The sequence below is a fragment of the Pholis gunnellus genome (genome assembly GCF_910591455.1).
Source record: "Pholis gunnellus genome assembly, chromosome: 16".
Lineage (NCBI taxonomy): Eukaryota > Metazoa > Chordata > Actinopteri > Perciformes > Pholidae > Pholis > Pholis gunnellus.
The window spans coordinates 10223021-10239205 of NC_136543.1; the positions used below are offsets into that span (position 1 = coordinate 10223021).

General features: G+C 43.5%; 1 protein-coding gene across 1 annotated transcript in view; it reads right to left on the minus strand.

The window, feature by feature from the left end:
• Positions 1-16185, minus strand: part of atxn1a (ataxin 1a) — a 74553-nt gene that overhangs the window by 37924 nt on the left and 20444 nt on the right. Inside the window, exon 2 of the mRNA XM_079176064.1 lies at positions 15014-15200. The gene's annotated coding sequence lies outside the window, so the exon portion shown is untranslated. The remainder of the gene's footprint in view (positions 1-15013; positions 15201-16185) is intronic.

The window sequence follows — 16185 nt, forward strand, 5'->3', positions numbered from 1 at the left end:
TGTGTCTGGATGACTGCAGCTGTTTGAATGGCTGACGGGCCTGGTTAACTGAACAGCTGTCTAACTCACTGCACAGCTGTATGGCAAACAGACAAATTGATTATCCATCTCACTGGCTGGTTACTGAACAGCTGTCTCGCTGACTGATCAAGCTGTTTGACCGGCCGACTGGAAGTGTGCCGACTGAATACGTGAATGTCGTAACATCAGGGGGACTACCCGAGCTCCTGGTTGTCTAATCTAGCGGAATACCGTAAAAAAAAAAGTCCCTAATAAGCCACATTATGTTTCTTCTTCGTGTGTGTGTGTGTGTGTGCGTGCGTGTTAACTGCCTGAATGACTGAATGTGTTTGTGGTGTGTTGCTTCTCCGTGCATAGGGAGGGGGCCTGTTGCTCTCTGTTGTTATACAATACATATTGTATAACAACTGGCAGTGTGTGGGCGGCTCCCGCCATCTGGAGAGATACAACCCCTGCCGCGCCTGGCACTACACACTGCGTGTGTGTGTGTGTGTGTGTGTGTTTGTATCTACCCTGCAGCTACAAATAGATACAGCGTCATCTACAGTAGTTAGGTTCCTCGGTTCGTGACGAATTAAAGGAAGGTAATTGTGTGCAATCCTATTGTGTGCAGACACTGCATGCTTTGTTGTGCGTATTAAGATGTGTTATTGCAAAAATGCATTGCATCTATTATTGCATACGCATGCAGGGATTCTTAATCATACCTGTGTGGCAAGGTCCTCTGGGGGTTTGACAGCTGACAACAAGCTTAGCAGGAGCCAAAATGTCCCTCCTAGAGATGGATTCAACCACACAAACAACGTCTTGGAAATCTTCATCCACAAAAAAAAGTCACAGTGAGAGAAGGGCATACAGTGCTCACACACACACACACACACACACATCTACTAACACACAGACAGAGTAAATACGGTGCTGAGAGAATCCACTTTATCAACTCTAAGTCGGTGCTCAACAGCGAACTGTTGCTATGGAGAGGAAAAGCATGGCTTTCCAGTCTATTTTAAGGTAGCCAGTGTTACTTATTATTTTCACTGCATATATCAGATTCAAACAAACTGTTACAGCAAACACTGCCATGACACTGTATGTCAACTGTGAAAGGATTTTAATTAACAGACTTCATTATTCGCCGTCCCTGCAGCTACTGGTCTGTAACTAATCAGACTACCAACAATGATTGAAGACATCTCACTGCAAATCAGGCCAAATGATGTAGTAAATTAGGATCACAATAAGGCGACAAATCATCCTATATTAGAATGAACAATTTTCAATAATAACGTATTCAGCACTGTAACACCTTCTATTTTAATGCAGGTTAGGGATCGCTGTGTCCCATCTGTTACCGACTCCTTTAATATATCAGACGTACTCCGTTAATTGGACATATCTGTTGTGCACTCTGCCAATTTCCTGTGTATATTATGTTGCCTTGTTTAAAATTCAGTCAAAACATTCTTGAAATAATAAATATCAAAGCTTTTAGTGATAACTAATAAAACTGTATGCCGGGTATTTCACAGGGAACACAGAGTTCCACTCAGAGCATGACTCCACAGTGTACTATTGGTTCACTTTGTGTTCGCTTTCATTCCACACAGGTGGGCTGCTTTGAATGTGTACGTACACACGTGTGTGTGTGTGTGTGCATGTTCCTGTAGTTTCATGTTTCAAGGTGTAAGATCCACACAGTCGGCGAGGTGCTACATTGCCTCTGTTCTTAGCAGAGGACTTCAAACCTCTAGAGGAAGTCACTACAGACACATCCTGCCAGCTCTAGTTGTGAATCCCAGCTTTTCTATTGCCACCATCACCTCACTCATTGCTGACAATCATATTCCTGAATGTCATATTTGACACTCTTTCGGCTGGAGTGTTCCTGTGATTTACATGAATATATGGTTGATATATTTTTGTTCTATGTGGAGTTAACACTGAGATAATGACATTCGTTGTATCTTATCATTCCGTGTCATATAACTACAAACATTTTGTACACGGGTGAAAAAAACACACTGAAAACAGTACAAGTAGAAATAATCAGAACAGGTTTTTTTTGCTGTATCAAAAGCCATAACAAAGATCAAAACGCATATGTTGATGAATTTTCAAATCCTCGGTTCAGATGTTAGAGATGCTAATTTCGTTCCTCCTGCTTGTCAAGTAAGAACTTCCCATGGTGTTGAAAAGCGTGAAATATGTGGACTTAAATAATTAATGGAAATACCTGCATTTCAGTGTGAAGTTTTGTGAATTTAAAGGGAGAAATGTAACACCTCACTGGTTCTTAATACCCTCACCTCACGTGCACAGACACAGACACAGACGCACACACACACACACACACACACCTACACACACACACAACCTTTATGCTTTGGACAGCCTTTCCCTGCTGCGGACTTGTACAGGTCACACGGACATGCACGCAGTTCCATTTGACCTACAATTGAGGGTCCACATCTGTCTGCTGTTCCACACTTGCGCATTTCCCGATCCGCACCCCGTTCAAGTTGGTAGCGGTAACGCACCATCTAATTGTTTGCCAGGAATTCAATGCACTTTGGCTGTCTTTGTAATCCTTTAAAGACTAATAATGTAAATAAAATATCCTATCAAAAATAGATAAACACGACTAAGCATCTGATCAGGCACTTTTTTGTAAACTGTTAATTATTGACCATGGTCACATTTCGATTGGTGCTCGATACTCGCTGCATATATCAACATATTAAATAAATGACTAAGTGCATTACTAGGCCCCTTCATAACAGGCAGGCTGAGCTTGAATTTGCAAGTGAATTTATTTGCAAAAGTTGTGTGTTTACAAGACAGCTTTTTATTTTTTACAGGCCCCAGGATTCCTGAATTCACAGAGCTAATGGCAGCCGTACACCCGGTCAGTTAATGACCATGGAAAACTAAACTTTGGGTAACACCCAGGCCCTAGCAGAGCACACAGGAAGACCACCACTGTTGTTACGTCATATTTCATCCTCACTACATCCCCTTTCTCTCTTGCCCCAAACAGGAAATAGTTCCAACACAAGTCCCTGGGGCTTGTGTAATGAGGCCTGTACTGTACATGTGTGTGTGTGTGTATACGTGTGTGTTGGTGCGCAGTCAAGTGTGTGTGTGTGTGTGTGTGTGTGTGTGTGTGTACAAGGCTTGCATGCCTTTCGATCTGTCTGTTATTTAAGACTTCTGTGCAGAAACACCCCAACATACACACACGGGTCTGAAGAGGTTATGGGAAAGAGTTTTTTGGCTGCAATTCTAGGAGGGAGGGAGGGAAAGAGTGAGAGAGGAAAACAAGAGAAAGCAAGACACAGAAAGCAAACGGGCTCTAAAACATCGATGCGTGTACATAGGCGGAAAATGTACCATTCGTTTTTTATTTTATATTTGTTCAAAGGAGGAGATATGGAGGAAGGGAGATGGAGTGGTAAAAGAAAAACCAGCAGTCCAAAGACACACTCCAGAATCCTGCTCATGGTCGTGATGTTGGTGTCTGGATGATTTAATCTGACGACTCAGTCCTGGCATGTCCTCAAAGGGGGATTATTAGTGTTCTGAATTAATGAATTATTTCATTGTTTGGTCAATTAAGTTTTAGAAATATAAAAAAATGGCCATCAAAACTTTCACAAAGCGAAGATGATGTTTTCCAAATCACTTATTTTGTGCGAAACAGTCAAAGATGGAGAGTTTCCCATCGTACAAGATAAAGAAAAGAACAGCAGCAGATCTTCAAGTTCATGAAGCTGAAACTCGTGATTTTTGTTTTCCATCTTCTGAGTGCAAACCTTCATTTGTACGGCTGTACGGCTGTACCTCTGCCTTTTTCTTTCAAGATAAAACATCAGCAGAAAGACACCGCTGCTAATATATTGGATGTGCTGAACATACCACAAACTCCCCCTGCGGTTATTAATGCACCATTCATCAACTCCCGTCACTAAAACAGGAGACCTGTCTTGCTGCCAACTGAGCCACAATGTACATCTACCTCACTCCCATATTCATTTGAAATGACACTACATCCTCCTCTATCTGGGACGTTTATCCGGAGGTGACGTGTGACAGGCAGGGAGAGACCGTACAGGACAGAGCCGACTGTCAGCGATAAGTCCTGGGTGATAAACCACAGGGGAGAGGGGAGGATGTGTGTAAACGTATTTTTCCCACTGGTTCCTACACGTCTGTGCCTGCTGATCAGTCATTACCAGTTGGTGGTAAATTGTTGAGTCTGTTTAATAATGGGATGGCAGACTGCATGTGTAGCATGCGTGTTTCACCGTCATCATTTAATCATTAATGCATTCCCTCAGTCTTATAAAGGACCGCCTCTCTCTGTCTCGCTCTCTCTCTCTCTACTTAGATTCAAGATGAGAAACTTTATTACCAAACGACTTGTTTGGAATTCACCAGTGTGCACATGACGGAGCAACAAACAAGTCAAGACAAATAATTTGAAATGAAACACGTAACACATAACCTTCACATGGACAGACTGACATGTAGAACAACACCATGTCACCATAGCACGGCACCAGTGTGTGTGTGTGTGTGTGTGTGTGTGCGCCAAACAAACATCAGTTGTTAAATCAACACCTTAGTGAGGACATTTCATGGTTTGAACAGAAGTTAAACCTGCTTGGACTATGTTTTATAAAACACAGTTATCTAAAAAAGGTTTGGGATTCATACTGACATATAGTGAATGCAAAATGTTCAATTCCAACACCAGTAATTCCATTAAGAATAGGCAACTAAATCTGCTGAAAAGATCATGTTTTCATGTGGTTTTTATTTTTGTTTATTCTGATGGGAAAACAAAAAAAGAAGGATCTTTTTTCGACTGGCAAAGTTTGTAATTCATGTTAGTAGGAAACAGAAAACAGAAAGTAAAATAAAAGTTACCAATACCTTTCATAAGATTTGGTATATTGAAGCTGCTACTTTCTCTTTAAATGATGATAGCATAAACTGCTTTGCATTGGGCAATTTGTCACTAAACTGTATCTAAATATAAAAGTACTTATTTTTACATCTCTGTGTCCTTCTGTCTTTGCCCTTGGAGAGCAGGGTGAACCCTCGTAAAAAAAAAAGTGCTACTGAGGGAGTTGGGATGATGCGATAGTAAATAATGACTGTCTCAATGCACAGGAGATTTTAGACACAGTAATAGCAGGCTGTAATATGGGCCAAATCGTTCCCCAAGGACAACACTGGATTAACCAGCACCACTCAAATCACACAAACGCACGCACACACACAGTCACTGAACTACTGGTTCACAAATCAATCTGACCGCTTATCTAATAAAAGAGAAAAAAGATGGAAGGAAGGGGAAGATAAGAGTCTGTGAGAAAGAGAAAGATTTGATCTAAGAAGGGAGAGAAGAGAGAGAGAGAGAGAGAGGGAGAGAGAGAGGGAGAGGGAGCAGAGAAAGAGGACAGGCGTTTCAATAATTCACAAACTTCATTTAGAATAGAATCAGTGCCCAAACGGGACCCGTGTGTCCTCCACACATGGCACGTCATCCCCCCTCGTGAACTCTACTTTCTGTGTGTGTGTGTGTGCCAGAGCCAGCGGACATGGATGTATATTAAAGGAGTAATGTGGATTCATTAGTACGGCTGGAGCGGTGAGAGGAGAGGGGGGGAAAGGGCTGAGACACAGACGCCATCACAGCTTTATATGTAATTGGTCTTTTTCGTCATACAAGTTTACAAGGTCCAGTATGTTCAGCTGAGTCTGAGTGGGACAAACAAAAAAACTGAGGCAGCCACAAACTTACTACAAATACCTTAAAATACTTGCCTCCACAGAGCTGGCAACTCCATGGCTGCTGCTCCAGTAGGGGTGTGTGTGTGTGTGTGTGTATGTGTGTGTGTGACAACAATCAATAGTCCTGAACATGGATCCCAGTGTGTGTAGGTGGACTGCGTATGTCTCTTTGTGTATGTGTTTGTTTGACTTCATGTTGCTTATCAGAGCCATGTCTGCAGGTTTGTTCAAGCATTCTCATGTGATGGGATGAGTTGCATGCACTGTCCCATGCTTAACTCTTTCCTACATATACTATATATATATATAGATATACTGTATATATAAAATATTTAGCTCATCAGGCTGCAGGTCAAACAGACCAGATGCAAAGACGAGAGAGCGAGAACACAGGAGGCGTGCAGGAGGAGGAGTGTGTGAGCGTACGTGCAGCTACGGCACGTTTGTGTTTGTAATGATTTACATGCGTCTCCTGTCATTCACGGTGACCCACAGCAGCAGTTATGTAATCCTTGCTGTCAAACGTATTTTCACACTCACACACACACACACACACACACACACACACACACACACACACGCCCCTACTACAGCCTTCACAGCTCAGAGGTTATTCTCGAGTCGTGGGGAGAAAACCCTGCGTGGTATCTCTGCACAATCAAGACCGAGGTGGTCCTCCCTCCCAAAGCATGTAAATCCCTAACTAGCAAAATCAATGATTCAAGTCGGAGGCCTGTTATGCTCTCATCATCATCATTACATTCACGGCTGTCTCGTTTAAACATCCTTTTGAATCACTGTTCTTTTAATGCTCACAGACTCTTCTTTAACAGCCATTAATGAATGTGACACTATAGCAGCTCTATCCTCCCTCGCCGTGTCTGTTTATGTGACCTCTCACGTTTCCTATCTGAGGCGATCACCATACAGTACGAAGTCCCACCATGAGTGTAGCACCACAGCACTGAATTATTACTGAGAGGAGGTGTGTTGTACAAATGCATTTATTAAAAGGTCTGGGGATTTCAGTCGAACAAAGACATTGTGTTTAAAAGGAGAGATGATGAAAATATGTGAAGGAGATCTATTTTCTTGAGTGTGATTCGGCTACTGATGCTATATGCGGAATGTTTTCTTGGTTCCAGTTAAAGTTACACACTGTGCACTTTCGTTTGGGCAGATAGATAAGCGATCTGGTCTAGAGCTAAAACGATTAGTCTACTAATAATAAAATTATAATTCGAGAAATCTTCGAGAAAGCAAAGGAGCTTGAGCACCAGAATAAAAACAGATTTCTTATGGAGAGAAGCTACTGAAGGCTATCACTATACTGCAGAGTAGTAGTGGCTGATTTGTACAACAAAATACTGTAAATTTGCTAATCTCTCAGGTGGCCGTGTTGAATAACGTCGGCCGGCTATCGCCCTGCATGATTCCATTGAAATCCTTCAACTGAAGCCCATCTGCTATTGTTACACCATTCAGGAAGCCACGGGGCGATGCATTAGCCCCGAGTTCTATCCGTTGCCCCAAAGTGGAGAAAAACTAGCTTGGCTCAGTGGGCTATTAGCCCAAACCTCTCCACACATAAAAGGATTGAGAACAGGAGCATAAGTGGAGAGTATATAGTGATACTCGTAAGTGGCCATCCATCAGCACTGCCGTACAGAATGCACTGATAATTTTGTGATGGAGGAAGGCTTGGTATATACAGCGCTATAGAGTACAAGAATAATGGTGGGATATTTTTAGACAGCCTACCAGAATCCCACAAAAAAATGTACAAATAAGAGATAATTCAGCTCCAGACTAATCCTGCTGCTACTGTAGACTGATATAGAGTGTGGAGATTGATATATGGTGTTAACATTATTTCTGATATGTCGGCGTGCGTTACACTGTCAGATACTGTATCTACATCCTCACTACCGGCACTAATGCAGTCTTAATGGTACGTTTATTTGTCTCCTGTCAAGCTAACTTGAACTGGTTTTGTCAAGGTTATTATCACAGAGGGTGGGAGCTGACTGCGAGGGTTTTATATCATCCAATTACAAAGACCACTAAGAGTCTGCTCAGCCATGCCAACCACCTAAGAAAAGGAAATTGACGTAAATAACAATAATAAGCAGTGGCTGCTAACTATTAAAGAGAGAGGAGGAGAGGATGTTTAAGGGAGGCGAGAGGAGAGTGCGGCAAAGTCAACAAGAAGGAGTTAGAAAATAGCCATGCGGAGAGAAGCAGAAATGAGGACACACGGTAAGATGAAAGGGTAACAAACAAAAAAAGAAGAAAGGAAGGAAAGTTGACAAAGAGGTCAAAAAGAGAAGAAGATTAGGAAGGCAACAAGGCACGGAGCCGGAGTAACACACAGAGCGGCATGAAGAGCAGAGAGAGTGGGTGGTCAGAAAGATGGTGCTTTATCATGCCGCCTAGTTGTAAAAGCAATAAGCTATCTATAGGTCTCCGCATAAGGACTTCCCAGGCCCCACAAAGGCCATCCCCATTCATCTCACTAAAAGCTGAAGTTGCTGAACTGAGCTCAACTGCTCCTGGAGGGAAATGGTTTGTCATCATGAACTCTTGGCTATTTCAGAACATCCAGGCACACGATCCATTAAAACACTAGTCTACTTACCACTTTTATATGTCGCTATTTTCATGTCATCATTTACAATGAATCTGTAGTTTTACTTTAGGTCCAAAGTCAAAACAATTTTCCGGGTCATTTCCTTTAACCCTTTCAGCTAATAGTTAAGGTGTGTCAGGGTGACTGGTATTCACAGACGTCACGTGCATACCAGCCTTGAAAAATAATCAAACCGCTAGTTCAAACGGAGACAGGAAATAAGTAGTTCCATGGTCGTACGGATGACATTTGTGCCAAGAAACTACACAGGAAGCTCGACGGAGAAGAGAAACCTGTAAATTATACCATTTGCATGACTTCTCGGTGCAGTCTGCAGGTAATTATCATCCTCTGATGTGATCAACTCTGCCAGTCGCCACCCGTCCCGTCCCCTTCAGATCTCCCCTCCTTCCCCTGCTACCTCTTCCCCGGTTCTCCGTCTCTCTTCGAGCACTTACACCGGAGGTGTGATTGCATTAAGCGGCAGAGAGCGAGGGCATCCCCAGTGCCACGTTAATGTACAGAACAGAATGTACAGAGTAGTGACTGTGAAGGAGAGCAAGATAAGGGGTTGGAGTGTGTGTGTGTGTGTGTGTGGGGGGGGGGGGGGGCATCCATTACTATAATCATTTTTGCCTCACTTGGAAAGGTGGCTCTTAGAGCGGCTGCTGTGAAAGGAAGAAGACCGAGAGGACAGCGGGAGAGAGATGAGCGGAGGAAAAAAGCCTCTCAAGGCTCTTAGTAAATCTAAAGCGCAACTTCATTTTTCAGCCTTTATTGTTTTCTCACACGAGCACCCAGAGCATCCACACAATAACCATAAGACATTTCAGTGGCGTATTAGTGTCCCCGTAGCGCGTTTGTAATGTCCTTGAGGTTTCCTGAGACGTGCATTGTAGATAACGGCAATTAACAAGAGAGGCTCGACAGCAATCAGAGCTTTAACCATTAGTCGCTTTTCAAGTTAAAAAGCACAAACCATCGATCAAAAGTGCAAATTTCCCGACCTGCTTACAACCAACCGGTGAATTCCTACCGTGAATACAATATAACCAAACCTAATGCCACACAAAAGCAATAAGTTGCTCCGTGAAAACAATGAGGGATATCTTTTCAAAGCGGGGGCGGAGGACAGGGAATACCCTGAAGGAATAACAGCTAATGCAATAAGATCGCTCTGGCCAATTAGTCGGCGCTAGGCTAGCCAGAGATGATGTCAGTCATCATTACTCATTGCTTAATGCTATAAAGCAGGAGGGAATCAAGAGCAAACAAAGAAAAGAGCAACAAAAGTGGGTCGGAGTTAAGAGGACAGTGGATTAATCACGCCGGAAGCAGACAAGCGCGCTTTTGTGAATAATGGCACCCACACGGAGCAGAATTACACACACACACACACACACACATATACACACACAGACACATTTCTTCAGTTCCTAAAACACACACTCTATCTGGCTCTTAAACACAAACTTAGATACATCGAGATGCAGCGCACGCCACAAAAATGCAGACACAATTCTCACATGTTCCGGCACACGCATGGCTCATTAGTAATGACCTACAGGAACATGTTATTTCCACGCCGCTGGCCGAATTCCAGTCGAAACTCCACAGCCCCACATGACATTTCACATTTCCCTTACACCTGCTTTCGGCATGTAGTGGCGCACAAAGCTCAAGGCTGTGTCTCTAACATCCAGACATAAATGCATTCATACGCCCACGCACTGTACTGTACACACACACACACACACAGGAGAAGGTATATGCTGTATTAACACAAGAAACATGCTGACAGGCATGCACAGAATCCCTCGCGGACGGACGCACAGTACACGCGAAGCCATTATATACGCCCTGTAAGATCATTAGGCTTGACTTTAACATGCCTCCTTTGTAAACAGGCGGCGGCTGTATGGAACACAAAGGAGCTGCTGCAGAGGTTTACTGTAAAAGACTTATTATGCTTAAATAGATTTGTATTGTGTGGTTCTCAGAACAAGGAGGAGGATTCATTTCTCTAAAATTCAATGACATAACTGCTTTGTCAGTTGGTAGAGGAAGACAGACGATACATTGTGCCGCTGTGCTGCAGAGCTTTACAACCTTACAAAAAAGGGTTTACGCTACAGTTTCTCAGGTTTTGGGTCTGGGGCCACACACGGGGGTCACTTGGATCATGAGCGATTTCAATGTTCATTCGTGAGATGGCACAGATAACAAAAACGGGGGTTTTATTCATCTCAGTATCGCGCCTAACTTTGGTGGATCATGACATGACGAGGGACGGAATTCATCTGGAGATGCTCAACATTTGAAACATTTGGAACACTTTGAATCACCGCAACCATGAGAGGTCCTGGAGCATACAGTCGTACATGCGCACAGAAACCGGGCTAGGCTGATGGTTCCAGTGGACAGACAGACAGACAGACAGAGGAAACACATGATCTTCCCACAGGCTTTCCCTGGAGATAATAATATTAGGTAAAACATTTCTGCTGCTTACGTAATTATTAAAAAAAAAAAAAAAACTACTACTTTTCAGAACGATTGATTTACTGAACAGAACGGGCTTGGTTGAAACGTTAAAATTGATTTTGTTCAAGAGCAGTACTTCATTGTTCTCTTTTCTTCTCGCTTGTTAAGAGTGTTTTCAGTACATGCACAATAGGCAGTCTCCGTTCCACTCTTTCATTCCCGTCGTCTTTTTATTCATTCCACCACTCTCCCATCTCTCTGCCTCCTCTCCTCTCTCTTCCGATGAACTCGGCGACACTGGGCAAGAGGTAATTAACTAATTGCTCAGTGTGCAGAGACGGCCACAGTGTGTGCGTGTCGGAGAGCGCGTTTGTGGAGAGGGGTGGCATGACGAGTAAAAGACGGCGAGAGTGAGGGACTCTGCAGGGGGCCGGTGACAGAGCACACAGAAGAAATAAGGCAGACACAAGACGGGGGGGGGGGGGGGGGGGGGGGGGGGGTACCGAGAAAATGGGATGAATCAATGAAAAAAAAAGTGTCCTGATTTCATTAGTGGCTTCTCCTTCTCTGTGGCTAGTACCACATTAGAAGATAATACATTCATTAGAAGATGCAAGTTACCCCTCTTCTCTCTTCTTTTTCTTCCATTACTCTCGTCTTAGTTGTCCCCTCTTTCTTTTCTCACCACCTTCCCCATCTTCATGTACCTTACTTTGCCGCTGCACCTCTTCTCCCCTTCCCTCCTTCTATCTCCCTCCCTCCTTTCGTTCTGCAGCTGCCGTGGCAAGTTGACAATCTCAGGTGTGTGTGCATATATGTGTGTCCCTTGCTCTCCAAAACCCAATTCGATCCTACTATGAGAGCAGGGGCCCAGATCAAATAAAGCAGAGAGCAGCTTTTACAAGAAAACCGAGAAGGGGAAATCCATGCTCACACACACACACACACACACACACAGAGAGAGAGCGACAGAATGCACCAGGTTACTACAGGAAACCTGTGTGAAGTTGCAAATTACTTGTGTGTCTGACATTTAAATGGTGTTCATGCTAACCTTTAGCAGGTTGCTGGATCCCTATAAACTGGTGTACTGCAGTCTAACGTCAAACAACAGGAACAACTCAGTTTACCTTTATATTGAGCATTTCTTCAGGGACTGATACTCCTTGGCATTGTTGGACATCTGAAGGCTCCTGTGAAGCTTTATTATAGAGAGCATTGCTGGGTTAATTGGTAATTTGACATCTTTGAGATTACGGTGAGCTGTTGCTGCGGGCTGCATTGAGTCTAACGAAGAGAGTAGGAGGGAGTAATTTCAGTCCCAAATGAAAAAATGAAAATCAATCTCTGCAAATTGATTGAATCCATACAAAGCTGTCAGATTTCCCCTGCAAGACATAAACAAGTTTACTTTTTTGTCCTGGCGTCTTAACATATCACAGCCAAAGGGGATTATGGGAATTTAAAGTTGCAGTCGACCAGTACTGTGAGAAACTTAATGAGCAGATCAATGTGACGCGTCCGGTGTAGTAACAGCAGACAGATGAGGCCGATTCAGTTCCTGATTTCTGTTAATCGTGTACAGTAGAGTCGACAGGTCATCTGACTCAATAGAGTGTCAGTGATATTGGTGACAAGAGGTGCCTGCGAAGATCCTAAAGAATATTATAAGACAATTCACACCCCAGACACAGCCTGTTCATCCTGCTGCCATCTGGCAAGTATCAGCTGCCGGACCACCAAACTATGAAGCAGATTCTATCCTCATCAACTCATCACCCAACCTCCACCAGATAAAACAGTTTGCCTTTCTTTGTTTTTCTTATGTAGCAAAATAGGACGAGGGCAGCATTTTACTGTGCAACCCTGTGTTGCACCCTATATAGATGACGGACAGAATGTATATGGTTCCCCCATTAATAGCCACTTTCTGACATGTGTTGATCGCCACGACTTGCCGCCCAGCGTCATTGTTTGAGCTCCGAGACTGTCAGCACTCCATCTGCTCACTTCTGAGGCTTTCTGCTCACAGAAAGGCGACTGTCAACGGTGAATTTACAAAAGAGAGGGGAAGCAGAACGAATCGGGGAGTGTTGATGTGTAATTTCCATTCAGCAAGACTGATGGCTGAAGAAAGGAGGAGACAGAGAGGAGAGAGGAGACGGGGAGGGAAAGAAGGGCAGGGAGAGGTTGAATTTTTGTGAGCGAGAAAGAAACAGAACATACAAAAATGAACTTATGGGCCTACTTTATATTCAGGCGTTTCATATAATTATCTACTGTTCTTGCATTTGTTTCATCTAAATCTTACCTTTCCTTTGTACTTTCTCTAAGAAGTTGCGCATTTTACGCCCCTCCTCGCTACTCCTCTCTGAATTGGTACAAAGTTAATTTAGTAATCTAATTAGTCCGTACTTCAAAACATATTTGTATAGTTGTAGGACAATTCCCCGAGCTCACTGAAGTACCTCATAGCAGAATCTAATGATGCTGTCGGGGAGTCAAGTATAACCGCATATAGCTTAAGGGTAATAAACAAAAAACTGTTTCGTCAACAGCTACTGGGATGAGACTCAGAAGACACTTCTCTTTGGGTTTGGGGATTGTTTTTTGAAAACTAATTACTCTTCTGAATATCTGTAGTTTAATTAAAATAGGAACATACATTCAGTCTGTACTTTGGTTGTGCTTACGTGTAATCTCTTTCCCTCACCTGAGATACAGCTTTCATAAAAAGTAACTCTCCATCTGAGACACTAGGAACAGTGAGCAGCAGGAGGCAGAGGACACAGCAGAGTGTTAGGACAGAGAGGAGAGGAGAGGAGAGGAGGGGACACGAGAGGGGAGGATACAAGAGGACACGAGAGGAGTAAGAGATGGGTTCAATGAGGCGAAAGGCCGGGATTGGCTTCCTCGCTGTTCTCAGTAAGCCCTACTATTCATTCTACTCTCCCTCATAGGAGAGAACGGAGCCTCGACACACAGCTGGCGAGACGGAGATAAAGGACTGACGGAGGAGCTTCAATAGATAGAGGGGAGGATGCAGGAAAGAGGAGAGAGGGAGACAGCTCAGATAGAGAATGGATAGATACTTAGATAATGGCAGAGAGGAGAGTTGAGGGACATCAGTTGGAGGGTCGAGAAAGCAAAGAATACAATCAAAAGACAAATCACACGAATGGAAGAAGAGAGGAGGAGGGGGGCAGGAAGCTCAGACAGGCCCAGAAAAGATTATTATCTGTAGACCACAGAACAGAAACTTGCTCCCTCTTAATAAAAACAAATCAGTGGGTCATCCAATTTCAGTAATGTAATAATGAAACATTATTGTTATTATTGTCAGAAGAAGAAAAACTAGAGTCGGCTGCTGTCCAAGACTGCTGCACACCTGTAAGTGTGGCTCATTTGGACATCTTCAAAGACAACGATACATAGTTGCCTTTCAGTTCTGGTTCTTTGTGTTCACACTGTCTTTATACTAAGGAGCCGTGAGGTGAAAACGTGAAGATATATAGACTTGACAAGTAACTATTCTGGTGATTCAGATTCAGTTTTGGTGATTGCGTCATTCGCGATACATGGAAAATCGAATTGAGTGAGCGCCAGCAGGTCATGCAACACTTTGCTGCGTCTGTGACTGGAGCTCGTATGTGATGAATAATGAGGAACCGTTAGAAACAGACTCTTGTAGTGTAATGTTATGATTGAATTATTACTCTGTGGTCACTGCGTTTCACTGGCTTCTTAACCAAGAACTGCTGAAACAGGATCAATCCACAAACAACATTTGTACTCCTATTGACTTTTTGATTGATCAGGGAAAATCATGTGGATATGCGGATGTGGATTAATAGATGGATTTAATAGTAGTTTAGCTTTTGAATTTTCAAGCTAAAAAAAAACACATCTGCCGACATAGAACTCGTTGCTTTTGCTCCACTTTGGTGCAGTTTGTCTGTGATGTGGAAGCAGAGTTTGATCCACACGAGCCGAAACAAACCTAACCGAGCGCGCAAACGCACCGTGGTTTGTTTCGAACTGAACCAAACACATTACAATGGAGAAGACTTTACATCCTACCTGAGAGCAGAGCTACTTGGGCGGAGTAGGCGGAGCCTACTGCTCAGCCGAGAGCTGACAAGCGGCAGGGAGCTGCAGTTCCTGGTGCGAAGTCCGGATCTCTCCACCAATGGGAGGGAAGCGTTGCAGTTGCCTGCGCCGTCGGTCCACTGTCTGTCTGTCTGTCTGCAGGCGCTGTCACCATTCCCTACAGGGAGAGACGGAGAGGGCGTTTTTTCAAAGTGTTCCTTGCTCTATTCTATTCTGTTTGCTGCCGTGATTATTGCTTGTGCTAGCTCAATTATCACTGCGTAATAAGCAAATCCCCTGCTATGCAATTACAATCATCAGCTTAACCTTCAGCCAAGTGTTATTTTTCACAAAATGATTTGCTTTCAGTTTCAATGGCAGTTGTGCAGAACAGCAGCTTACGGAGGAAAGTAAACTCTCGGTGACTTTTATGTGCGGTAGGGACACTCCGACTCCCTCCAACTCGCTCACTGAACCACTCGTGTCCAGAATTCATTGCTTCTAGTTCTCAGAAGTCAGCAAGACAGTTTCATAATCTTTAAGACACAATTTTCATGAAAAAAAAGAAATCCTATAAAATACATCAGAAACATTAAGCTACATCAAAGTGTGTGGTATTTGCGTTGTTGCGTTGTGTGTTTTGCTACTGTAACAACACACTCCTCTTCAATGTTGATGACAGATGTGTGTAAATAGAGGCAACCTGTTGACCTTTGATGCATATTGATTGCCATCGCAGTCTTACTTGACAGCGTGTTCCAGAGCAGAAAGACGGACAAGAGATTAGTGTCCAACAGTAATGTCCACGCCAGTAGTAGCTCTCCCTTGATAAGATCACAAAGCATGTGTAAAGGCGGTTCTCTCTCTCTCTCTCTCTCTCTCTCTCTCTCTCTCTCTCTCTCTCTCTCTCTCTCTCTCTCTCTCTCTCTCTCTCTCTCTCTCTCTCTCTCTCTCTCTCTCTCTCTCTCTCTCTCTCTCTCTCTCTCTCAGGAGTATTCAGAACAAACACCCGTGCTATTTATACACTGATGCCCCATCAGCATGGCAACCACGCTTTGTTTATCCACATGAGACAATGGTTTGAGGCATGCATCCGTTTTGTAAAAAGGAAAATCAAAACATAGTTATTTGGAGGCAATTAGGTCTCTTTCACGGACTTGGCT